The sequence below is a fragment of the Eleutherodactylus coqui genome, chromosome 1 (assembly GCF_035609145.1).
Source record: "Eleutherodactylus coqui strain aEleCoq1 chromosome 1, aEleCoq1.hap1, whole genome shotgun sequence".
Taxonomy (NCBI): Eukaryota; Metazoa; Chordata; class Amphibia; order Anura; family Eleutherodactylidae; genus Eleutherodactylus; species Eleutherodactylus coqui.
The window spans coordinates 140381226-140408568 of record NC_089837.1 but is presented as its reverse complement, the minus strand read 5'-3'; positions in this window follow the sequence as shown (position 1 = coordinate 140408568).

Below are 27343 nucleotides of genomic sequence, written 5' to 3'. Positions count from 1 at the left end.
ACTAAAATTTAATAAAAGCACCCCCCCCCTCTTTTTACCATATTTATGTTAAGAAAATCTAAATTAAAAAACTCCTAAACATGTTTGGTATCGTTGCATCCATTAAAGTCTGAACTATCAAAGTAATACATTATTTACCCCGCATCGCAGCATTTTGTTTTTTTCGACTTCCCTCGGCTTTGAATTTTTTTTAAAGCTTTTTATTGCATTCTATGGTACATTAAATAGTACCATTGAAAAATAAAACTCATCTTACAAAAAACAAGACCACAGACAGCTACGTTGATGGATAAATAAAAGAGTTGTGATTTTTTTTAAAGTGGGGAGGAAAAATGGAGGGGGTTAAAGTTTCGAATAAACGCTATAGAATTATTTCTTGTACTTGCATTTTATGTAAGCAGTGTAGCAAGGGTACTAAGTTCAGGGGACTTTTCAGTTCAACTGCAAAGAATTTCTCAAATGAAATCAGCTACAGTTTATTGAAACTAAGCTTGTTGCTGTTGTGGCACTCTGACCTTAATATCTATCATGTACATCGGTAGGAAATATTTCTTAATGGAAGTCAGATGTTACCAGTATGTAAAATGAACCTTTTAAAAGTTTCCAACACAGATGAATCCTAATATACCCAGACTATTATATAACAGCAATTGTCAAATGGAATAGTAATGTCTCTGCAACCTAATACTTTAAGAAGCCTACAGAGATTTTTTTTAATTTCATCCATCATACAGTTAAAAATAATCCACTTTAGCTATTAGTTCAGACACATGATTTCCCATGGCTGCCAACTCAAGGGCGTTGATATAATTGCTGGCCAATTAAAGCATATATGCAATTTACAATTTATATATAGATTTTATATCAGGTTTAACAGAAGGTTGAGGTGCCATTGTATACAGAATACTGTTTTTTTTATTGTTTCATTCTTGGATTTTATGGTAGTCACAGGCTCAAAACTGAAGGCCCTTTTACATAGGATGGGTGTCGGGCAAACGATGCCCAAAACTCATCCCTGTGATGCTCGCTCTGCACACGAGCTAGTATCACTGGATTGCTCACAGTGTGGCCATCAGGGAGGCAGGGTGGCTGGAGGAGAGTTCTCTCCCCCTGCCCCTCTCCATTCACTTTAAGCAGCGGCCATTTGGTACAAAACGGTTGCTGATTACACTGAACGATCGTCATTCAGGATTTTAAGTATACTTAAGACTGAACGATTGGACTATTCTCATCCAGTCATTCAGCTCCTGCATGCTTTTACATTGTACAATTATCCTTCGAAACCCCGCAGGAGCCTGAACAACCAGAATGATAATTGTTCTGTGTAAAAGGGCCTTACTACTGGATACAGAATTTCAATTCTGAAAAAAATAATACATAAAATCTTCCCATCATTGTGCATAGTGTTTTTTTTTCATTTGAGAATTTGCTTAAAAGCTATGGAACCCATTGTGCATCAGTACACACATATCTTACTAATCCATGCAGAAAAAAACAATGCACATATCTGTTTTTGTATTTAGTTTTGCTTCTCATGCATCTAGAAGGCCTCATACTTGGTTTGCAGGTTCTGCTACATTTAATTCTCTGGCTGGGGGATAGGGATGGGGGGGGGGGGGGTCCCAGGACCAATTAGCTGGCCTTACTCATGACAGTTTATTTTCACTGACAGACTTTGCTAATATTTCAGTCCCCTGGTCTGCATTGCCTTGGAAATCAATGCAAGCAAACAATCAGAATTATTTTATGAAATTAATTTACAAAAGGTCTTAATTTCCCAAAACACACCAGTTAAATAAAGAGTGCAAAGGTATATATAGCCTTTACATTTGCAGTATTTTGAAAATGATTGATAGTGATTAAATTACAAAGAAATGGAGTGCAGCAAAGGCCTCATGCACGCAACAGAGTTGTAGGAACTTTATGTGCCACTGTATGATGCCCCTCCACCACGACCAAGCCAATTTAGACATTATAGTTAAAGGTGTACAAACATTTGCCTTATGTATTTGTACAGCCACAACTACTGCTTCTCAATTGTAATGCAAATCATAGTAAAGATGTATAGTTTGGTGATGAGATAGTAAAGAGGTTTTCTTTCAGTTCTCAGTATTTATTTCACTGAATACTACTGAAGATATTTTGTAATATACTTTATTTGCAAATTCAGTCCCTAAACTCAACTCTCAGAAACCACTTTTGTCAGGGTAGTTGACTATTAATTTCTTAATTTCTACAATATTTCATTTACTTTAAGTCTCATTGGACTATGAATGTAAATCGGATTTGTATTTCCAAAGATGTCAATATTCAAAAAAAATATTATTATACAGTCTTACATTATTTTCTATTTTATGTTTCCATGTAAATAGAGATCAATTTTTGTGGTAATACCTGAGACCTACCTAGCTGTGACTGGGTATTGAATTTACAGGGTTACAGTCTGTAAAAACCTGAAATAGGGAGGGGTTTGTCTTTATGTAAAATCATGTTAAAAACCCACATTAAAGGAAGATATATGTGAGGGAGATGAACATTTGGAGTCTCTATGGCTAGAGATACATTGAGAGTAGAGATGAGCGAACGTACTCGTCCGAGCTTGATACTTGTTCGAGTATTAGCGTGTTCGAGATGCTCGTTACTCGAGACGAGTACCACGCGATGTTCGAGTTACTTTCACTTTCATCTCTGAGACGTTAGCGCGCTTTTCTGGCCAATAGAAAGACAGGGAAGGCATTACAACTTCCCCCTGCGATGTTCAAGCCCTATACAACCCCCCTGCAGTGAGTGGCTGGCGAGATCAGGTGTCACCCGAGTATATAAATCGGCCCCTCCCACGGCTCGCCACAGATGCATTTTGACATAGTTCAGGGACAGTGCTGCTGGTGCCGGAGCTGCTATAGGGAGAGCGTTAGGAGTTATTTTAGGCTTCAAGAACCCCAACGGTCCTTCCTAGGGCCACATCTAACCGTGTGCAGTAGTGTGGAGGCTGCTTTTTGCAGTGTTGCACTTTTTTTTTTTTTTTGTATATCGGTCGTGCAGAGCATTGCGTCCTGCAGTAATTTTACATTGTCCAGGGCCAGTAGTGGTGAGGCAGGGACGGAAGACATATTTAGTGTATATAGGCAGTGGGCCTTTCCAAAAACATTTGGGGAAAAAAATCTATTTGGGCTGCCTGTGACCGTCCTCAATGTACTGGGTCTCTGCTGGGGGTAGTTGTCCTAATTCATACACAGCCAGCTAAGTGTTACAGCAGGCTTGCGCAAAATTCTTTCCTGCCTCTGTGTTGCCTCTTACATCACCGCTGTATTCCTGTCCACAAGTGTACTGGGTCTCTGCTGGGGGTAGTTGTCCTAATTCATACGCAGCCAGCTAAGTGTTACAGCAGGCTTGCGCAAAATTCTTTCCTGCCTCTGTGTTGCCTCTTACATCACCGCTGTATTCCTGTCAACAAGTGTACTGGGTCTCTGCTGGGGGTAGTTGTCCTAATTCATACGCAGCCAGCTAAGTGTTACAGCAGGCTTGCGCAAAATTCTTTCCTGCCTCTGTGTTGCCTCTTACATCACCGCTGTATTCCTGTCCACAAGTGTACTGGGTCTCTGCTGGGGGTAGTTGTCCTAATTCATACGCAGCCAGCTAAGTGTTACAGCAGCCTTGCGCAAAATTCTTTCCTGCCTCTGCTGTGCGTTCCGTAAGCAAAGTCAGCCTCCAACCACAGGCCAATAAGCGGCACATTTAATTACAGCGTTCTGTTTCTGCACTACTGGTAATACAGCATGCTGAGGGGTAGGGGTAGGCCTAGAGGATGTGGACGCGGAGGCCCAAGTCAGGGTGTGGGCACAGGCCGAGCCAGTGCGGTGGCCAGGGGTAGAGGCAGGTGCGCCGGGTCAGCGCACATTTCCGCAAGTCCAAGACGGACGCTGCCACCCTGCGGACCCTGCAACACCGGTTTAATCTGCCAGTGCACCGACTGCTGTGCGACGTGCCCACACGGTGGAACTCTACACTCCACATGTTGGCCAGACTCTATGAGCTGCGTAGAGCTATAGTGGAATACCAACTCCAACATGGGCGGCGTAGTGGGAGTCAGCCTCCTCAATTCTTTACAGAAGAGTGGGCCTGGTTGGCAGCCATCTGCCAGGTCCTTGGAAACTTTGAGGAGTCTACCCAGATGGTGAGCAGGGATGCTGCAATCATTAGCGTCACCATTCCTCTGCTATGCCTCATGAGAAGTTCCCTGCAAAGCATAAAGGCAAATGCTTTGCGCTTGGAAACGGAGGCAGGGGAAGACAGTATGTCGCTGGATAGTCAGAGCACCCTCATGTCTATATCTCAGCGCGCTGAGGAGGAGGGGGAGGAGCATGAGGAGGAGGGGGAAGAGACAGCTTGGCCCACTGCTGAGGGTACCCATGCTGCTTGCCTGTCATCCTTTCAGCGTGTATCCTTTCAGCGTGTATGGCCGGAGGAGGAGGAGGATCCTGAAAGTGATCTTCCTAGTGAGGACAGCCATGTGTTGCGTACAGGTACCCTGGCACACATGGCTGACTTCATGTTAGGATGCCTTTCTCGAGACCCTCGCGTTACACGCATTCTGGCCACTACGGATTACTGGGTGTACACACTGCTCGACCCACGGTATAAGGAGAACCTTTCCACTCTCATACCCGAAGAGGAAAGGGGTTCGAGAGTGATGCTATACCACAGGACCCTGGCAGACAAACTGATGGTAACATTCCCATTCGACAGCGCTAGTGGCAGAAGGTGCAGTTCCGAGGGCCAGGTAGCAGGGGAGGCGCAGAGATCAGGCAGCATGTACAGCGCAGGCAGGGGAACATTCTCCAAGGCCTTTGCCAGCTTTATGGCTCCCCAGCAAGACTGTGTCACCGCTCCCCAGTCAAGGCTGAGTTGGCGGGAGCACTGTAAAAGGATGGTGAGGGAGTACGTAGCCGATCGCACGACCGTCCTCGGTGATGCCTCTGCCCCCTACAACTACTGGGTGTCGAAGCTGGACACGTGGCCTGAACTCGCTCTGTATGCCCTGGAGGTGCTTGCTTGTCCTGCGGCTAGCGTCTTGTCAGAGAGGGTGTTTAGTGCGGCTGGGGGAATCATCACGGATAAGCGTACCCGCCTGTCAACCGACAGTGCCGACAGGCTTACACTCATAAAGATGAACAAAGCCTGGATTTCCCCAGACTTCTCTTCTCCACCAGCGGACAGCAGCGATACCTAAGCAATACGTAGGCTGCACCCGCGGATGGAAGCATCGTTCTCTATCACCATCAAAAACGGTGACCTTTTTGCTTCATCAATCTGTGTATTCTATTCATCCTCCTCCTCCTGCTCCTCCTCCTGAAACCTCACGTAATCACGCCGAACGGGCAATTTTTCTTAGGCCCACAAGGCTCAGTCATATAATTTTTCTAAACAATTTTTATACCTTTCAATGCTCATTAAAGCGTAGAAACTTTCACCTGAACCAATTTTTATTTTAACTGGGCTGCCTCCAGGCCTAGTTACCAATTAAGCCACATTAACCAAAGCGATTAATGGATTTCACCTGCCCTCTTGGTTGGGCATGGGCAATTTTTCTGAGGTACATTAGTACTGTTGGTACACCAATTTTTTGGAGCCCTCGCCTACAGTGTAATCCAATTAATTTTTTGCCCACCTGTATTAAAGCTGACGTTACATCAGCTGTGATGGGCAATGCAATAGGATATATTTATGTACCGCCGGTGGCTTCCTGGCACCCACCCATGCTGTGGGTCCACAGGGAGTTGTAACTGCATGTGTCTACTTCTAAAGAACCCCAGTCTGACTGGGGCATGCAGTGTGGGCCGAAGCCCACCTGCATTTAATCGGACGTTACATCAACTGTGATGGGCACTGCAATGGGATACATTTATGTACAGACGGTGGGTTCCAGGGAGCCACCCATGCTGTGGGTGCACACGGAATTCCCATTGCGGAGTTGTACCTGCCTGTGACTATTTATAAAAAACCGCGGTCTGACTGGGGCACGCAGATACCTTGACAAAATGAATAGTGTGTGGCACATAGGTTCCCCATTGCTATGCCCACGTGTGCAGCTCCTGATGGCGGTGGCGCAGGATTATATTTCTCATTGCTTCTGTACAGCATTGTGGGCTATCGCCCCGCCCCTTTTAAAGAGGGTCGCTGCCTAGCCGTGCCAACCCTCTGCAGTGTGTGCCTGCAATTCCTCCTCATGGCAGACGCACTTATAAATAGACATGAGGGTGGTGTGGCATGAGTGCAGCTGAAGGCTGCGCAGGGACACTTTGGTGTGCGCTGTGGACACTGTGTCGTGCGGGGGGGGGGGTTGGGCAGCATGTAACCCAGGAGAAGTGGCAGCGGAGTGTCATGCAGGCAGTGATTGTGCTTTGTTGGAGGTAGTGTGGTGCTTAGCTAAGGTATGCATTGCTAATGAGGGCTTTTCAGAAGTAAAAGTTGTTGGGAGGGGGGGCCCACTCTTGAAGCTATTGTGGCTTAATAGTGGGACCTGGGAACTTGAGATGCAGCCCAACATGTAGCCCCTTGCCTGCCCTATCCGTTGCTGTGTCGCTCCCATCACTTTCTTGAATTGCCCCGATTTTCACAAATGGAAACCTTAGCTAGCATCGGCGATATACAAAAATGCTCGAGTCGCCCATTGACTTCAATGGGGTTCGTTGTTCGAAACGAACCCTCGAGCATCGCGAAAATTTCGTCCCGAGTAACGAGCACCCGAGCATTTTGGTGCTCGCTCATCTCTAATGGAGAGTAAAACAATAATAAAATCCTCATAGAGGTTTTCTATAAGCCACCAAATCTAACAGAAGCTACTGAGAATCTGTTACTGAGGCAAATAGCGGAAGCAGCAAATCTAAATGAGGTAATTATTATTGGAGACTTTATATGGATATAAACTGGGAAGCTAAAACCTGCGGATCTCTTAAAGGTAACAAATTTATGTCAACAATAGAGATGAGCGAACGTACTCGTTTCGAGTAATTACTCGATCGAGCACTGCGATTTTCGAGTACTTCAGTACTCGGGTGAAAAGATTCGGGGGGGGCGTCGGGGGGCGCCGGGGGGCGGGAGGAGGCGTGGCGGAGCGGGGGGTAGCAGCGGGGAACAGGGGGGAGCCCTCTCTCTCCCCCCCCCACTCCCCGCTGCAACCGCCCACTCACCCACGGCGCCCCCCGAATCTTTTCGCCCGAGTACGGACGTACTCGAAAATCGCGGTACTCTGGTGAAAAAGGGGCATGGCCGAGTACTCTCGCTCATCTCTAGTCAATAACTAAACATAATTACCTTACTGAATTTGCTCAGGACCCAACTAGAGGGACGGCCATTTTGGATCTAATATTTACAAACAGACCGGACAGAATAACAGAGGTGCAGGTCAGGGAACACCTCGGACCATGTCCTCAAAAATAAGAGAAATGTTTAAAAGCATCCTAAATACTTACTGTGAGTGGTTCATACCTTCAGGAATAAAATAGTTAGAAGTAGGAGAACACCATTGTGACTCAATAAATATAAAACAGCGATCCGCGCCACCACATATAAATCCAATGGAGTGAATAGTTTAACTCACCTGGTGCATAGCGGGGCCCCTAAGATGGAAATGGGGCACCCCGTCTGCACCGATGCTCCCAGAGTGCCTGTAGGAAAATATGTAGAGATCCCCAGATATCCTCAAAAATAGAGGAGAGCAGCAGGAGGAGATGACCCCAGGCGGTTTGAGTGAACCCGAATGGGGGGTAATGAAGCAATTACAAAGAAAAGCTTTTCTTCCACGGTCATTCCTGTGAATCTTCACTGGAGGTAGTTTACCAAAGTCCTCAAGTCATATTCCATAGAATAAACTGGTAAACTACCTCCAGTGAAGATTCACAGGAACGAGCGAGGAAGAAAAGCTTTTCTTTTTAATTGTGACTCAATAAAGATGTAAAGGGGGCAATAAAAAGCAAACAAAGCATTTAAATTAGTGAAACAAGAAGGTAGCGAAGAAGCACTAAAAACCAATAAGGAAAAAATAAATTATGTAAAAAGCAGCAGAGTTGGAAACAGAGAGAATTTTAACCAAAGAGAGTAAAACGAACTCTAAACTGTTCTTCAAAAAAGCTTTACACTGAAAAATCGTAGAGATTGACGAGGAGAAAGCAAATCTATTAAATAGTTCTTTCTCCAGTGTATTCACAGTGGAAAATGAAATGTCAGATGAGATGCAGAGTGATAATGTAAACTCTCCACTAAATGTCACCAGTCTAACCCAGGAAGAAGTGCAGAGCCATTTTAAAAAGATTAATTCCATAAGCAAAGCCGTAACAAATGAAAGATGGTGAGAAACTTTCTTTAAAATTATACATGGCGATATATGGCTTTGACATCTGTATAGATAGTTGTATAAAGTGATTTCTTATATCATTAACTTTGGATAAAACTAATGTGAACTGTGATTGACCTGAGCCTGTAAAACTCGTTTAGGTAGGCTCCAATGTGTAACCTGTAAACTAATGGAACTTTGTAATCAACTGACAATGAGCCATCAATATTGAATGGTCTTGTGACCTTTGACTCGTAGATGCCTGAGGGATTGGCCACCCACAGGTGTGTAGGACTCAAAGTTCTCAATAGCTGCACGTACACATTTTTCTGTGTATATAAGCTGGGGCAGAACGAGGATGATCAGAGCAAACTGGACCTGCACTAGGGACGCCTTATGCAGTGATGAATCCCCAGGAGAAACTCTGATCCACTTCGCTGGTGCTCTCCCAGCTGAGGGTAAATTGGACAGATGATGGAAAAAGACTCCAAGGTGAGGAAACTCTGTTCAGTAGTGGGTATCCAGCTGAACAGATGTAGTTTATGTGTTGTAAGTATGTTCATGTGTAATGTTAATGTGTTCATGTATTTTACTTGGTGATACCAGTATTTAACCTTTGCCTAAGAAATAGTGTAAAAGTATGCAATATCACCTATTTTATGTAAATTAGTTTCATTATATAATTTTGTTCATTTATAGAGATGAGCGAGCGTACTCGTCCGAGCTTGATACTCGTTCGAGTATTAGGGTGTTCGAGATGCTCGTTACTCTAAACGAGTACCACGCGATGTTCGAGTTACTTTCACTTTCATCTCTGAGACGTTAGCGCGCTTTTCTGGCCAATAGAAAGACAGGGAAGGCATTACAACTTCCCCCTGCGACGTTCAAGCCCCATACCACCCCCCTGCAGTGAGTGGCTGGCGAGATCAGGTGTCACCCAAGTATTGAAATCTGCCCCTCCCGCGGCTCGCCACAGATGCATTCTGACAGAGATCAGGGAAAGTGCTGTTGATGCCGGAGCTGCTATAGGGAGAGCGTTAGGAGTGATTTTAGGCTTCAAGAACCCCAACGGTCCTTCTTAGGCCATAGAAATCGCAGATCGCACCTATCTGCGATCTGCGATTCCTGTTCTCTTCTCTATATGCGCTCAATGGGGCCAGCGGCAGCAGCGCCGACCCCATTGAGAACATATAGAAGACAAAATCATTCTTCTCTGCCACAGCTGTAACAGCTGTGGCAGAGAAGAACGATGTTTGCCCATTGAATTCAATGGAGCCGGCAATACAGCAGGTTCCACTGAAAGCAATGGGCTGCCGGCGTGTGCGGGATGAATTGTCGGGAAGGGCTTAAATATATAAGTAAGCCAAAAAAAGAGAGATATGGGCTCACCTCACCAGCAGTAACTTTCAGTGTTGCAGGAAGGTCTGAAATCCAACAGGAGCTCCATCCTCAAGTAGCCAACGGAAAACGGCCAGATTCCATATGAGCAGAAAATAGAGATGGAGGGGAGCTACTACCGTTAAAATTTTTCTTCTTTATTATTCTTAAATATATAAGCCCTTCCCTGCAATTCATCCAGAAATGTGTTAAAATAAAAATATACATACATATATATATATACTATTACTTACCTTGTCCCGGCAGACGGAGTTCAGCCGCGGCGGCCGGCAGTGGGTGTGAAGGGGGTGTGAGTCAGACTCAGCGCTGAGCCAATCAGCGTGCAGGTCTGACTCACACCCCCTTCACACCCACTGTAGGCCGGCCGCGCTGAACTCCGTCTGCCGGGACAAGGTAAGTATATACCGTATATACTGGCGTATAAGACGACTTTTGAACCCCGAAAAATCTGCTCTGAAGTCGGGGGTCGTCTTATACGCCGGTAATACAAAAAAAAAGAAAGTGTCAAAAAAAAAATTCATTACTCACCTCCCCCGGTGTTCTGCAGCGCTGCTGCAGGCTGTCGCTCCCTCCTGGTCCCTGGCAGAGCATTGCTTTCTGGACGCAGGGCTTGAAATCCCCGCCTCCAGAAAGCTACTGTGATTAGCTAACACACGCCGTCAGCCAATCACAGCCATTCAATGACATCATTGTCATTGGCTGTGATTGGCTGAAGGCACGTGTGTTTTCTGGAGGCGGGGATTTCAAGCCCTGCGTCCAGAAAGCAATGCTCTGCCGGGGACCAGGAGGGAGCGACATCCTGCAGCAGCGCCGCAGAACGCTGGGGGAAGTGAGTGATGATTTTTATTTTTTGCTCCGCTGTATGCCCGGCGTATAAGGTGACAGTTGGGGGGTCGTCTTATACGCCCCGTCACCTTATACGCCGGTATATACGGTATATTTTTTTTATTTTTACACATTTTTGGATGAATTGCAGGGAAGGGCTTCTATATTTAGGCCCTTCCCGACAATTCATCCCGCGCACGCCGGCAGCCCATTGCTTTCAGTGGAACCTGCTGTATTGCCAGCTCCATTGAATTCAATGGGCTAACATCGTTCTTCTCTGCCACAGCTGTTACTGCTGTGGCAGAGGAGAACGATCTTTATGCTGACAGTGCCGGGGGGAGGGGGGGCACTCTTGCCGCTATTGTGGCTTAATAGTGGGACCTGGGAACTTGAGATGCAGCCCAACATGTAGCCCCTCGCCTGCCCTATCCGTTGCTGTGTCGTTCCCATCACTTTCTTGAATTGCCCCGATTTTCACAAATGAAAACCTTAGCGAGCATCGGCGATATACAAAAATGCTTGGGTCGCCCATTGACTTCAATGGGGTTCGTTACTCGAAACGAACCCCCGAGCATCGCGAAAATTTCGTCCCGAGTAACAAGCACCCGAGCACTTTGGTGCTCGCTCATCTCTATTCATTTATTATCTTATCAAATAAATTGTGTTGTATCAACCCAATTGTCCTTCTTTAAAGCCGTATCCGAACTTGTTGCCTTTCGAGTTGGCAATACATAATTTGGCGCTGTGAACAGGATACGCAGAAGGTTCAAGGGTTGATTTGTTGATAAATTCTGATAATCTGAAATTTTAAGAACTCCGTCCAGTTCTCGAGAAAATAGTGTGATATTGCATAGAACATGTCTATTTTTAAGGAAAGTGTTGTTTTGAATGAATCTGTTGAGATTCCAGGTTGGGAGCAGGCTCCTTATGATATTCTGGCCACTGAGTGGTCGCAATGTGTTGGTTTAGGTGAATCATGGGAAGAGTGTTTGAAGGATGCTGAACCAGTGAATGTGATGGCATGTTTGCAAAAAGTAAAATTGAGGAAAGAAAAAGATTTTTTGAATGTGTGTAGATGTAGTTGGATTTTATTAGCAGCCTATTGTTTGCAACAAGAAGAGAAAGAGCGAATGTTGTTGCAAGTCCAAGAATTAGAAAAACAGCTGTGTGAGGCAAGAAGTGCTTTGACAGTTGTGCAGTGTCAAAATAAGTTGCTTATGGACAAATATGATAGGTATCAGAATATGGCTGAGAAGGCAGCAGTACAAGTGACTCAGAACAAGTGTAAGAAAAGACAAAGAAGAGTAAATACAAGAAAAGTTGCTTTAGCCATAGCTGAAGCAGGGATTAAATGTCATCCTGATAAGTGTAATGGGGATTCTAGCAGCAGTGAAGAGGAAAGGGGAGGAGAAGAGGATGATGAGGGTTGTAATGAGCAAAGAGGAATAGATTCCTTATCTGTTGAGTCTATATCAGCTGTTAGTCATGGTAATGGTCAACTAGCTACTAAAGTTAATAATGCAATAGAAGATAGTTTTCAACAAGAAATAACTGACCTTATTAGTAGATTTCAGCAGAGGTCAGGAAAAAGTTTAATAGAATGGATTTTACACCCAAATGATCAGAGAGTGTCAGAGGTTAACTTGGATGAAACAAATGCCTCTTGCATTATTGATAGATAGGGTCATGAGGGACCCAATAGATGTTTAAATCAGAAAAAGGAGGAGTCACAACAAAATCAAAATCCCAATTATAATAGAAGAACTTGGGTGACTCGACATAGAGTAAGTAGGAAAGAGATGTTTCTAAGATTATTGAAAGATGGGGTTCCATGGGAGAAAATAGATGGGATCCGTACAGATGAGATGTGGAGAATCTATAAGCAGAGGGGGTTATATGACCCTGGGGGAGAATTATAAAAGGAAAACAAAACCGTTATAAAAACCACCTGATAGAACTCCAGATTCTCCAATATGGGAATATATAACTGTGTAATAGCATTTCAGGAATTGTTCTAATTTTTTGTATCTTTTGTTTGATATTGTTGTCTCACTTTGTATGTTTGTTTTTATTTTCCGCTTCAAGGTAACGTGATAAAAAGTATTCTGGTAATGATGGGCTGGCTGAGATCTTTGGTCTTGAAAAATAAATGTTTTTTACCTTTTACTAATGATATGTTTATATTTTGCAGAGCAGATGTCAAGACTGTTTGATTGGGGGAGGGAAATGCTAATAACCCTTTTGTTTGTTTGTAGGAATACAAGAGCAGTACCTTGGTAATTCATTGACATGTGATATCACCCTACAATACATAGTGTTAGCTATGCTTTTATTTAAAAAAAAAACATAGATGCCTAAATTCAGACAAGGTTTTTGTATTTTTATTTTTTTGGAGCTCCCAGTGCATATTGAGTTCAGAAGAACTCATATGTTGCAAAGACAGGCAGTGTCTGTCTTATGCATATTATCTGCAGGAATACCCTTGCTCAATGTCTAATGTTTGTCTGTGTTCAATACATGGTAAATGTTCGTCTATATGTTAATTGTTTATAGGCAATGCTTGTTTGTCAAATGTATGGTTCTTTGTACCTAATTAAGAAACTTTTATGCATATTGAATAGATAGATTAGTGAAGATAGGGAAAGTGTAGGCATGAGATACAGGTGATTGATATTGTAAAGTCATGTGCATGAATTGGTATGTCTATTTGTGTTTTGTTTTGGGAGAAACTACAAAAATCATATGAATGTATATTGCATAATAAGCTATTTGTTACAAATCTAAAAATGGAAAAATTATGTGAATATATTACATAATAATTTACTTGTGAAAAAGTGACAAATTTGGGAATGGGATGTGGTAAATACATAACTGCTGATGAAGATGATATTGACAAATCTAAGACTACTGTGTTATGAATTGATTAACTTGGTTTCTCGGGTTTGATAACATATTTGATAAACCCATAATTGTGCTGCTGATGATTATAAAACTAAGATTATGCTTGAAAATTGATCGATTTGATTTGCATTGCTGTGTGACATATTATCAAGGAATTATAGGTACTGTATTTGTTTAAATGTCTAATAATTCACGAGTTATATGTACACGGTATATAGTCCAGAGCAAACTGGACCTGCACTAGGGACGCCTTATGCAGTGATGAATCCCCAGGAGAAACTCTGATCCACTTCGCTGGTGCTCTCCCAGCTGAGGGTAAATTGGACAGATGATGGAAAAAGACTCCTAGGTGAGGAAACTCTGTTCAGTAGTGGGTATCCAGCTGAACAGATGTAGTTTATGTGTTGTAAGTATATTCATGTGTAATGTTAATGTGTTCATGTATTTTACTTGGAGATACCAGTATTTAACCTTTGCCTAAGAAATAGTGTAAAAGTATGCAATATCACCTATTTTATGTAAATTAGTTTAATTATATAATTTTGTTCATTTATTATCTTATCAAATAAATTGTGTTGTATCAACCCAATTGTCCTTCTTTAAAGCCGTATCCGAACTTGTTGCCTTTCGAGTTGGCAATACAGACATCCCCCAACATCCCAAAGGCCCGGCTAGTTTACAGTCGTGTCCTTGGTGCTCCCAACCAAAGACCAATTTTCTACATGGTATATAGCATTGCCCTAAAATAAAAACATTTTGGGCGGAAATCCAAACGCTTCTACAGGCACTTGGGGGATTGACTATTCAGTTAACACCACAAGTGTATGTATTTCATTCTCTCCCTAATTGCACTAGAAATTCTAACATGATACATACTGTCCTTCTAATAAGCAAAAGGTGTCTGTTGACAAACTGTCTGCAAGCCAAACCCCTGACAATATTGGATATAATACATCAAATGAAATATCTTCTGAGGGTGGAAAGATTGGAGAGGCAAATATGTGCAGAATCTCAGGCCTCAAAGTTTTTTGAGAAATGGCATATTTTATAGACCCAAACGAGATCATTGAGTGTTTGCGCCTGTTTACCAATACAACTTGTTACTATATCCAAGCAGATGCGAATTGGTTGCGGAGATTAAGAATAACATAAATCAATAATTTGTGATCGTAGAGGAAAGGCCTTTACCCAGGGGAAAACTGTTAATTTGTAACCTAAATCAATATAGTCCTAAATCTGTTAAGGAAGAACCAAGGAAGATATTTGATCAAACGCCAGTCATTTCCACCTTCATTTATTAAGTTGAGTTCATTCAGCTGCATTTTTTAGGTTTAAAGGTTGATTTGTTGGTAGATTACAATTTTGAGTGTACATGTGTGTATATGCATATATATGTGTATACCTGTTAATTGACTTATACGGTACAAAAATCTAGAAAATACTGTCTGCACAATATTTACTTCTGCTCCTTTACCCAAGCCTATTGGCAATACGCATAGTAAGTTTAACATGCATAGGAATATTGGTAATTGGCAGTAAAGATAACATGAACAACTGTTTCTCCCTTGTGCAAGAATGTATAACAATTGTGCTGTACGTCAATATGTGATATTCTATTTTCGAATGTTTTATATTGTTACTATAGAAAAAAGACAATTAAAAAAAAAAAGATTTAAATAGACAAATTGCCGGGCCATGATGGCATACACCTCTGAGTTTTAAGGGAATTAAGTGAAGTAATAGAAAGACCATTGTTTCTTATATTTAAGGACTCTATAGTGATGGGGACTGTTCCACTGGATTGGCACATAGCTAATGTGGTGCTAATATTCAAGAAGGGGTCAAAAAGTGAACCTGGAATTTACAGTCCAGTAAGTCTTACTTCCATTGTGGGTAAAATGTTTAAAGGGTTTCTAAGAGACGCTATCCTGAGTATAACTCAGTATCAGCATGGTATTATGAGAAGTCACTCCTTTCAAATCAATCTGATCAGCTTCTACAAGGTGGTAAGCTCTAGACTGTACTGTGAAGAGTCATTGGATCATATGTATCTGGACTTTTACAAAGCGTTTGATACGGTGCCACATAAAAGAATGCTTGGTCTGGGCGACAATGTGTGTAAGTGGGTAAGTAACTGGTCAGTGACAGAAAGCAAAGGGTGGTTATTAATGTTACATACTCTGAGTCTCTGTTACTAGTGGGGTACCACAGAAGTCAGTACTGGGCTCTATTTTTTTTATATATTTATTAATGACCTGGTAGACGGATTACATAGTAAAATAGCAATATTTGAAGATGATATAGAACTATGTAAAGCAATTAACTAACACAAAAAGTACAAGTGGATCTGGATAAGTTGGGGACTTAGGCAGAAAAGTGAGAAATGAGGTTTTACACTGATAAATGTAAGATTCTGCACATGGGCAAGGAAAATACATGTCACCATTACACACTAAGGGCTCAGTCAGACGGGTGTATTTTCGCGCGGAGTCAGACGGAGTTCAGCCGCGGCCGGCGGCAGTTCTCCCGAACTGCTCAGAGTAGTATTCAGTAGTCGGGGATTTAAAATCCCCACCTGCTGAATGAGCTGCCTCTGATTGGTCACAGCCTGACCAATCAGAGGCAGCTCTCACTCACACCCATTCATAAATTCATGAATGGGTGAGTGAGTGCTGCCCCTGATTGGTCCCTGCGCTGAGCCAATCAGAGGCAGCACTCCCTCACCCATTCATGAATTCATGAATGGGTGTGAGTGAGAGCTGCCTCTGATTGGTCAGGCTGTGACCAGTCAGAGGCAGCTCATTCAGCAGGGGGGGAATTTAAATCCCCGGCTGCTGAATACTACTCTGAGCAGTTCAGGAGAACTGCCGCCGGCCGCGGCTAAACTCCGTCTGCCGGGACATGGTGAGTATATATATATATATTTTTGTTTTTACACATTTCTGGATGAATTTCAGGGAAGGGCTTATATATTTAAGCCCTTCCCGAAAATTCATCCCGCGATCGCCCGCAGCGCATTGCTTTCAATGGAGCCGGCTGTATTGCCGGCTCCATTGAATTCCATGCGCTGGACAGCTCCGGCTCGTTTCTATTGAGGAGCAGTATTTTCAGGCGATTTTTCGGCCCCGGTCACGCGTTTTGCGGATGCGCATCCGTCATACGATCCGCAAATCACGGGAAAAAACGCCTGTGTGACTAAGGCCTAAATGGGGAAACCACTGGGCAAAATTGACATGGAAAAGAACTTGAGGATTTTAGATAACTGTCATCTTCACTAGAGCAACCAGTGTCAGGCAGCTGCTTCCAAGGCAAATAGTATCATGGTGTGCATCAAAAGATGTATAGGGGCACATGACGAGAGAATTGTACATCCTCTTTACAACTCACTGGTCAGACCACACATGCAATATTGTATACAGTTTTGGGCACTGGTACTTAAAAAGGACATATCACTGCTTGAGCGGGTTCTAAGGTGGGCAACTAAAGTAAAAAAAATTCAGTGTGCAGACTACAATACTCAGGGAGATTATCAAAATTGGGGCTATTTAGTTTAGAAAAAAGATGGCTGAGGGGTGATCTAATAACTATGTATAAATATATCAGGGGACAATACAGAGATCTCTCCCATCACCTATTTATACCCAGGACTGTAACAAGGGGGCATTCTCAACGTCTAGAGGAAAGAAGGTTTCTACACCGACATAGAAGGGCGTTCTTTACCGTAAGAACAGTGAGTCTGTGGAATTCTTTGCCTGAGGATTTGGTGATGGTAAATTTGTTAAAAGAGCTCAAAGGGGGCCTGGAAGTCTATCTTGAGTGTTACAATATTATATGCTATAGTCACTAATTACTTCAAATGGTTGTTGATCCAGGGATTATTCTGATTACCAGATTGACGTTCTTTTCTTTAAATGGGGAAAATTGGCTTTTACCTCGTTGTTTACCTCATAGCATGCTACTAGCATTGACCACTGCTAGTTTTAACATAAGGTAGCGCACCTCGGCCCTGTTGAGTGTCAACAGCCACACAAATGAGACAAATGTCAGTAATGCTTAAGGGCTAGGGGGCTTCACAGTGAAGGCCAAATCTTGCTTGGATGGGTCAAGGGTAAAAGTCATGGTTCCCCAAGTGCCTCATGCAGTTTTATATAAATTAAGTTTTCCTATTTACCATTTAGCTACACTATATACTAAAAGCACAAACATAAATTTCAAGGTCAATCAACTGCCCAAATTTCGGATTACTCAAGGACATCAAATAAACGTTTAGCAATATGTTTTCAAAAATGTAATTGTTGTGAAGGGACTTGACTCATTCTGCATTAGAAACTTGACCTCGAGGAAAGAGGATACATTTTCCTTGACTATATATTTTTTTTGCTGTGTTCCAAAAAGAACAGAGAGTGTAGATGGGAACATTCGACCAGCATAGTGGTATCAATAATAACAAACATGTATCAATGCAATATCAGTCCACAAGCCAATCTTTATTTAGCAATCGGAAAGACATTGCAATATGGTTTATTAAAAATATACATACGGTATGTATTTGTGAGCTGTAATTAGTGGAAAGCTCGAGCTTGAAGCATAATCAATAGAACCAGCCTTTAAAAAAGATAAATAAATTACTCTGATTGCCTCGGTTAAAAATAGCTTGCAGCCATCAGTTACCCATAGCATGTGAAATGTTTGCTTCCCAATCTGTTTGATGTCTTCCTCGTCTTGTAATGGCTGAGATAATCATGAAGCAAAATTTAAATGTTAATTTTCTGCATTTATTTGCATTTACTGAACCATTTTTTACTGTAATTTCATGTAAATGTTAAACGTACTGAATAAACATTAAGGTTGCTCATGAAGATTTTAGTAAGTGAGATCATGTTATAAAAACATTATATGTGCAAAGCATATGCAATACATATATAGAATTATAATATTTGGGGCTTATTCACACTGTCCTGATTTTGCGCCTTGCACTGTCCATGTATTCCATGGACAGCACATAGCTTTATTATATGAACATGAGCGCCTGATGACCTGTGTGAAAAGATCACAGCATGTCTTGTCCTTTATCATAGATGAAAATAGGACGTGTGATGTGCACGGTCCATGCAGATCAGACAGAACAAGGAAAGGGTGTCCATGTGCTGTCCAATGTGAGTTATACCAGCGGTTCTCAGGCACAACTCGGAATAAGGCCTTGTCAATCCAGCCTACTAATCATAACCAGTGTTAATGGAATAATTGTAAAAAAAACTAAAGCTTGTTAAAAATTGTAATATATACACTAAGAATATTTATAGGAATGCAGATATATAGATTTGGAGCACAAAAATCATATAAACACGCAATATACTTACTGTAGTTTAAGGCCTCAGTCACACGGGCGCATCAGCACCCGTACACCGGCGCTGATGCGCCCGTGTGACTGACACCAGCAGACGGCCGTCTCTCTGCAGCGCCGCAGGAAAGAACATGTGACCGGCTTCATTGCCAGTCATGTGTTCTTTCCTCTGGCGCTGCAGAGAGATGGCCGTCTTTAGGTACGTCCGTCTCCTTCCTGCAGTCACACGGGCGCATCGGCACCGCTGTACGGGTGCCGATGCGCCCGTGTGACTGAGGCCTAACCCCTTAATGACATGGCCTATTTTGGGCTTAAGGACGCAACGATTTTTGGCGGATTTTCTTCTCCATTTTTCAAAAGTCATAACTTTTTTATTTTTCCGTCGACGCGGCCGTATAAGGGCTTGTTTTTTGCGTGGCGAACTGTAGTTTTTATCTGTGGCACGTTTGGGTACATAGGCTATATTGTAAAACTTTTATTATTTTTTTATGATAGCAGGGAGAGAAAACGCATCAATTCTGCCATAGATTTTTTATTTGTATTACAGCGTTGATTAGGAAGCATAAATGACAAAATCCATTTTTTCTGCGGGTCGGTACGGTTACAACGATATTAAAATTCTTACTTTTTTTTAGGTTTTTCCACTTTCCTGCAAAAAAAAACCTTTTTTTTTTTTTAAACTTATTTTTTTCTAAATCGCTCCATTCAAAGTCCTGTAACTTTTACATTTTTTTATGTACGGAGCTCTATGATGGCTTATTTTTTGCAAGACGAGTTGTAGTACCCTTCTGGAGTACATGCGGCTTTTTTGATCACTTTTATTGCGTTTTTAGGGAGGCAAAAGCCTCGTTTTTTTTGCGTTTTTTTTTACACTTTTTTCCGTGCACAGTCAAAAGCATGTGCAACCTATTGTACACATTGTTATGGACGCGACAATACCAAATATATGGAGTTTTAATTTTTTTTAAACCTTTTTTTATGCTAATATGAGAAAAAGCATAAAAAAGGTTGGTTTTTTTACTTTTTTTTAGACATTTTTCTTATTTATTCATTTTTAAATTTTTTTTTTACACAATATGAGTCCCTCTGAGGAACTTGCAGCACAGCACTGATGATCGTTGTGATAAGGCATGGCAGGGCTACTGCCCTGCCATGCCTTATCGCTTATACAGCGATCATAGGCTATGGCAATACAGGACGCCAGTGTCTGACATCCTGTTGCTATGGCAACAGGCCAGGCTCTCTGTGATTATATCGCAAGAGCCCGGTGACATCACAGAGGGAGCACGCTCCCTCTGTGAACCCTTCCCATGCCGCGATCTACATAGAACTACATAGATCGCGGCAGGGAAGGGGTTAACAGCGGGGGGGGCACATCTCCAATGCACCCCCACTCTTGCAGCCGGAGGCCGGCTATGTCTGACAGCCGGCTTCCGCTGCCAGATAGCGCAATATCATAAGTGATCTCGCGCTATTCCCAGGACGTAAGTTTACGCCCTGTTGCGGGAAGTACTCTGCTGCCAGGATGTAAACTTACACCCTGGAGTGTTAAGGGGTTAAAGGGCTTTTCTGTGAATTTACTATTGATGACCTATCCTCAGGTTTGATCATCAATAGTAGATCAGTGGGAGTTCACCACTTATGATTCCCGCCGATCATCTCATCCTCCACTCCACTGTTAGTGCAGCCCAATTGGACATCCACATTGGGGTTGGAACCAGAAGTGTGATAGAATGCTTTGCTCTCATTAATTTCAATGGGAGCAATGCTTCTATTGCACTTACGCTCTGACCCGAACGCGGATGTCCAGCTCGGCTGTCAAATGATCAGAGAGTATCCCAAGCTGTGGAACTCCACCGATCAATTATTGCTGACTACTTCTAAGGATAGATTACAATAGTAAATTCCCAGAAAACCCTTTTAACTCCTTAACACTACAGGACGTATACTTACGTCCTGCAGGTTTGTTCGGTATTAGGGCTCAGTCACATGGGCATTTTAACATCCGATTATTCGCGCATTAAAAAAGATTGCACTATATAGAAGCAATGCTTTCCAATGGCAGTGGTCACATGTGCAAATTTTACATGCGCAAAAATGCCTGCAACAAAAATTATAGGTCACCGTTTGTTAAAACACAGCTATCTGCATTGGCAAACTGCTTATAAGTATCTGTTTCCATGTCTGCACCCCACCTCCCCCACCCTAGGTTAAGTGGCTGTGCAATTAGCCTGCACCTGAACATTTTTGCTCCTCTATATAGCTATCTAGCTTACTGCATGATATCAGGTTAAATGGCGAGTGTGCATTTCCTGTAGTGGCTGACATTTCTTTGAGTAATGTCTCTTAGCATTTTGTCTCACCTTTGTGATTTACTGTTCATTAATAGAGCTTTATAAAAAGTTTAGCCTATGTAGATACTAGTGCCCCCCCCCCCCCCTTATGTTCTTAGGAGATACAGCAATGTGGCAGAAGGTTCATGGGAGGAGGATTCTTCTGAGGAGGACCCTGATATAGCAACCACACGGTCAGACACATCATCTACTCTGGATTGTAAGTGCCCTGTGTTTGAGAGGTGGCCTCAGCAGTGGCCCTCACATATTGGAGCCAATTCTCCCCGTCAGAGTCTACAGAAGCATCGCCCTAGGAGTCCAACCAGGAGTCCCCTTAGGTCTCCTGGTTGGACTCCCCCTCAGGATTCCTCTCGGTGGTCCCCTCGGGCTCCCCTTAGGAGTCCAACCAGGAGTCCCCTTAGGTCTCCTGGTTGGACTCCCCCTTGGGATTCCTCTCAGCGGTACTCTAGGGCTCCCCTTGCCATCAATCCAGGAATCCCCTTAGGTCTCCTGGTTTGACTTCCCCTCGGGATTCCTCCCAGCAGTCCCGAAGGAATCCCCCTAGGTGGAGCCCTAGTAGGCCACCAAGAAATCCCCCTCAGGTTACTCCTCGGCATCAACAATCACAGCAGCCCCATCATCATGTGCCCGGAGATACAGAGCGTTCAGCATTGCAATATTTGAAATCCTGGGCAGATGAGGATTGGGCTGATTTATTCGGTTGTTCGATTGCCGCCTGCTTGTGGCAGCTGCCCAGGAGGCTACAGGGGAGAGCGAGGATTGCTGTGGAGATGGTGCTTGATGCCACGCTCGATGGGCATCCAGCTATGGAGGTGTTTTGGTTTTTAGACCACTGGCATGTCCACGGTAGGGGGAGGCACCTCGATAGTGCAATATATGAGAATTGGCTGCAATATCCGACGTCCGGTGCCCGTGCCTATTCCCACCATCAATCTGGCTAGTGAGCCCCTCGTGGGGATTCCCCGCCATTACAGAGGATTATGGAATGCAGTTCACCAGATCAGGGGTGTACGTCAAGGGGAGACACAAGGAGGCAGACATCCCCCTCTCCAGTTCCTACTGCTGAGGCTGCCTCTCATACACAGGGTTCTGCAGGCAGAGTGACCCCCCTCTCCTGCAACCTTCTTTCACCCAAAGTGCGGGTGATTTGTCAGCCGGAGCAGGCTGCAGCCATTTTGGCCGCAGGCCTTTTTGGGTGGGCAGAATGCTTGTGTGACGTCCCATGATGTTCTCTCACCACCTCTTGGCCCACCTGACGCGTCCAGCGAACTTCAGTGGGAGGCTAAGTTGCAGCAGCAACCGCCATCACCACCCTCTTTGGGTATCATCAGGCACCATGGGCGGCCGCCCAGGGCAGGAAGGGGTTCGGTCCTAAGGTGCACAAAATTGTCCCGCCCTGGGACCTAAAACATTGTGTGGTGTCCTTTTGTTTTATTGTTGTTTACTAGAGATGAGCGAGCACCAAAATGCTGGGGTGCTCGTTACTCGGGACGAAATTTTCGCGATGCTCGAGGGTTCGTTTCGAATAACGAACCCCATTGAAGTCAATGGGCGACCCGAGCATTTTTGTATATCGCCGATGCTCGCTAAGGTTTCCATTTGTGAAAATCTGGGCAATTCAAGAAAGTGATGGGAACGACACAGAAATGGATAGGGCAGGCGAGGGGCTACATGTTGGGCTGCATCTCAAGTTCCCAGGTCCCACTACTAAGCCACAATAGCGGCAAGAGTGGGCCCCACCCCCCTCCCAACAATTTTTACTTCTGAAAAGCCCTCATTAGCAATGCATACCTTAGCTAAGCACAACACTATCTCCAACAAAGCACAATCACTGCCTGCATGACACTCCGCTGCCACTTCTCCTGGGTTACATGCTGCCCAACCCCCCCCCCCCCCCCCCTGCACGACCCAGTGTCCACAGCGCACACCAAATTGTCCCTGCGCAGCCTTCAGCTGCCCTCATGCCACACCACCCTCATGTCTATTTATAAGTGCATCTGCCATGAGGAGGAACCGCAGGCACACACTGCAGAGGGTTGGCACGGCTAGGCAGCGACCCTCTTTAAAAGGGGCGGGGCGATAGCCCATAATGCTGTACAGAAGCAATGAGAAATCCAATCCTGTGCCACCTCCATCTGGAGCTGCACACGTGGGCATAGCAATGGGGAACCTATGTGCCACACACTATTCATTCTGTCAAGGTGTCTGCATGCCCCAGTCAGACCGCGTTTTTTATAAATAGTCACAGGCAGGTACAACTCCGCAATGGGAATTCCGTGTGCACCCACAGCATGGGTGGCTACCTGGAACCCACCGGCTGTACATAAATGTATCCCATTGCAGTGCCCTGGACAGCAGAGCTAACGTCAGATTAAATGCAGGTGGGCTTCGGCCCACACTGCATGCCCCAACCCGACCGGGGTTTTTAATTCATAGACACAGGCAGGTACAACTCCCTATTGTGAAGTCCCTGTGGACCGACAGCATGGGTGGCTCCCTGAAACCCACCAGCAGTACATAAATATATCCCATTGCAGTGCCCAGCACAGCTGAGGTAATGTCATGTTTAATGCAGGTGGGCTTCGGCCCACACTGCATGCCCCAGTCAGACTGGGGTTCTTTAGAAGTGGACACATGCAGTTACAACTCCGTGTGGGCCGACAGCATGGGTGGGTGCCAGGAAGCCACCAGCAGTACAAAAATATATCCCATTGCAGTGCCCAGCACAGCTGAGGTAATGTCATGTTTAATGCAGGTGGGCTTCGGCCCACACTGCATGCCCCAGTCAGACTGGGGTTCTTTAGAAGTAGACACATGCAGTTACAACTCCGTGTGGACCGACAGCATGGGTGGGTGCCAGGAAGCCACCGGCGGTACATAAATATATCCCATTGCAGTGCCCATCACAGCTGATGTAACATCAGCTTTAATGCAGGTGGGCAAAAAATTAATTGTATTACACTGTAGGCGAGGGCCCCAAAAAATTGGTGTACCAACAGTACTAATGTACCTCAGAAAAATTGCCCATGCCCAACCAAGAGGGCAGGTGAAACCTATTAATCGCTTTGGTTAATGTGGCTTAATTTGTAACTAGGCCTGGAGGCAGCCCAGTTAAAATAAAAATTGGTTCAGGTACGTTTCAACGCTTCAATGAGCATTGAAACGTATAAAAATTGTTTACAAAAATTATATGACTGAGCCTTGTGGGCCTAAGAAAAATTGCCCGTTCGGCGTGATTACGTGAGGTTTCAGGAGGAGGAGCAGGAGGAGGAGGATGAATATTATACACAGATTGATGAAGCTAAAAGGTCCCCGTTTTTTATGGTGATAGAAAACGATGCTTCCATCCGCGGGTGCAGGCTACGTATTGTTTAGGTATCGTTGCTGTCCGCTGGTGGAGAAGAAAAGTCTGGGGAAATCCAGGCTTTGTTCATCTTTATGAGTGTAAGCCTGTCGGCACTGTCGGTTGACAGGCGGGTACGCTTATCCGTGATGATTCCCCCAGCCGCACTAAACACCCTCTCTAACAAGACGCTAGCCGCAGGACAAGCAAGCACCTCCAGGGCATAGAGCGCGAGTTCAGGCCACGTGTCCAGCTTCGACACCCAGTAGTTGTAGGGGGCAGAGGCGTCACGGAGGACTGTCGTGCGATCGGCTACGTACTCCCTCACCATCCTTTTACAGTGCTCCCGCCGACTCAGCCTTGACTGGGGAGCAGTGACACAGTCTTGCTGGGGAGCCAGAAAGCTGTCAAAGGCCTTAGAGAGTGTTCCCCTGCCTGTGCTATACATGCTGCCTGATCTCCGCGCCTCCCCTGCTACCTGGCCCTCGGAACTGCGCCTTCTGCCACTAGCGCTGTCGGATGGGAATTTTACCATCAGCTTGTCCGCCAGGGTCCTGTGGTATAGCATCACTCTCGAACCCCTTTTCTCTTCGGGTATGAGAGTGGAAAGGTTCTCCTTATACTGTGGGTCGAGCAGTGTGTACACCCAGTAATCCGTAGTGGCCAGAATGCGTGTAACGCGAGGGTCACGAGAAAGGCATCCTAACATGAAGTCAGCCATGTGTGCCAGGGTACCTGTACACAACACATGGCTGTCCTCACTAGGAAGATCACTTTCAGGATCCTCCTCCTCAGGCCATACACGCTGAAAGGATGTCAGGCAAGCAGCATGGGTACCCTCAGCTGTGGGCCAAGCTATCTCTTCCCCCTCCTCCTCATGCTCCTCCACCTCCTCCTCCTCCTCCTCAACACGCTGAGATATAGACAGGAGGGTGCTCTGACTATCCAGCGACATACTGTCTTCCCCCGCCTCCGTTTCCGAGCGCAAAGTGTCTGCCTTTATGCTTTGCAGGGAACTTCTCAAGAGGCATAGCAGAGGAATGGTGACGCTAATGATTGCAGCATCACCGCTCACCATCTGGGTAGACTCCTCAAAGTTTCCAAGGACCTGGCAGATGTCTGCCAACCAGGCCCACTCTTCTGTAAAAAATTGAGGAGGCTGACTCCCACTGCGCCGCCCATGTTGGAGTTGGTATTCCACTATAGCTCTACGCTGCTCATAGAGCCTGGCCAACATGTGGAGCGTAGAGTTCCACCATGTGGGCACGTCGCACAGCAGTCGGTGCACTGGCAGATTAAACTGATGTTGCAGGGTGCGCAGGGTGGCAGCGTCCGTGTGGGACTTGCGGAAATGTGCGCAGAGTCGGCGCACCTTTTCGAGCAGGTCTGACAAGCGTGGGTAGCTTTTCAGAAAGCGCTGAACCACCAAATTAAAGACATGGGCCAGGCATGGCACGTGCATGAGGCTGCCGAGCTGCAGAGCCGCCACCAGGTTACGGCCGTTGTCACACATGACCATGCCCGGTTGGAGGCTCAGCGGTGCAAGCCAGCGGTCGGTCTGCTCTGTCAGACCCTGCAGCAGTTCGTGGGCCGTGTGCCTCTTCTCTCCTAAGCTGAGTAGTTTCAGCACGGCCTGCTGACACTTGCCCACCGCTGTGCTGCCACGCCGCGCGACACCGACTGCTGGCGACGTGCTGCTGCTGACACATCTTGATTGCGAGACAGAGGTTGCGTTGGAGGAGGAGGGTGGTTTAGTGGAGGAAGCATACACCGCCGCAGATACCACCACCGAGCTGGGGCCCGCAATTCTGGAGGTGGGTAGGACGTGAGCGGTCCCAGGCTCTGACTCTGTCCCAGCCTCCACTAAATTCACCCAATGTGCTGTCAGGGAGATATAGTGGCCCTGCCCGCCTGTGCTTGTCCACGTGTCCGTTGTTAAGTGGACCTTGGCAGTAACCGCGTTGGTGAGGGCGCGTACAATGTTGCGGGAGACGTGGTTGTGCAGGGCTGGGACGGCACATCGGGAAAAGTAGTGGCGACTGGGAACCGAGTAGCGCGGGGCCGCCGCCGCCATCATGCTTTTGAAAGCCTCCGTTTCCACAACCCTATACAGCAGCATCTCCAGGCTGATCAATTTGACTATGTGCACGTTTAACGCTTGAGCGTGCGGATACGTAGCGGCGTACTTGCGCTTGCGCTCAAACACTTGCGCTAGCGACGGCTGGACGGTGCGCTGAGAGACATTGGTGGATGGGGCCGAGGACAGCGGAGGTGAGGGTGTGGGTGCAGGCCAGGAGACGGTAGTGCCTGTGTCCTGAGAGGGGGGTTGGATCTCAGTGGCAGGTTGGGGCACAGGGGGAGAGGCAGTGGTGCAAACCGGAGGCGGTGAACGGCCTTCGTCCCACCTTGTGGGGTGCTTGGCCATCATATGTCTGCGCATGCTGGTGGTGGTGGCTCCCCGGCTGATCTTGGCGCGACACAGGTTGCACACCACTGTTTGTCGGTCGTCTGCACTCTCAGTGAAAAACTGCCAGACTTTTGAGCACCTCGGCCTCTGCAGGGTGGCATGGCACGAGGGGGCGCTTTGGGAAACAGTTGGTGGATTATTCGGTCTGGCCCTGCCTCTACCCCTGGCCACTGCACTGGCTCTTCCAACCTGCCCTGCTGCTGCACTTGCCTCCCCCTCTGAAGACCTGTCCTCAGTAGGCTTAGCAAACCAGGTGCGGTCAGTCACCCCATCGTCCTGCTGCTCTTCCTCGGAATCCTCTGTGCGCTCCTCCCTCAGACTTACTCCAATTACTACTACCTGAGTGATAGACAACTGTGTCTCATCGTCATCGTCCTCC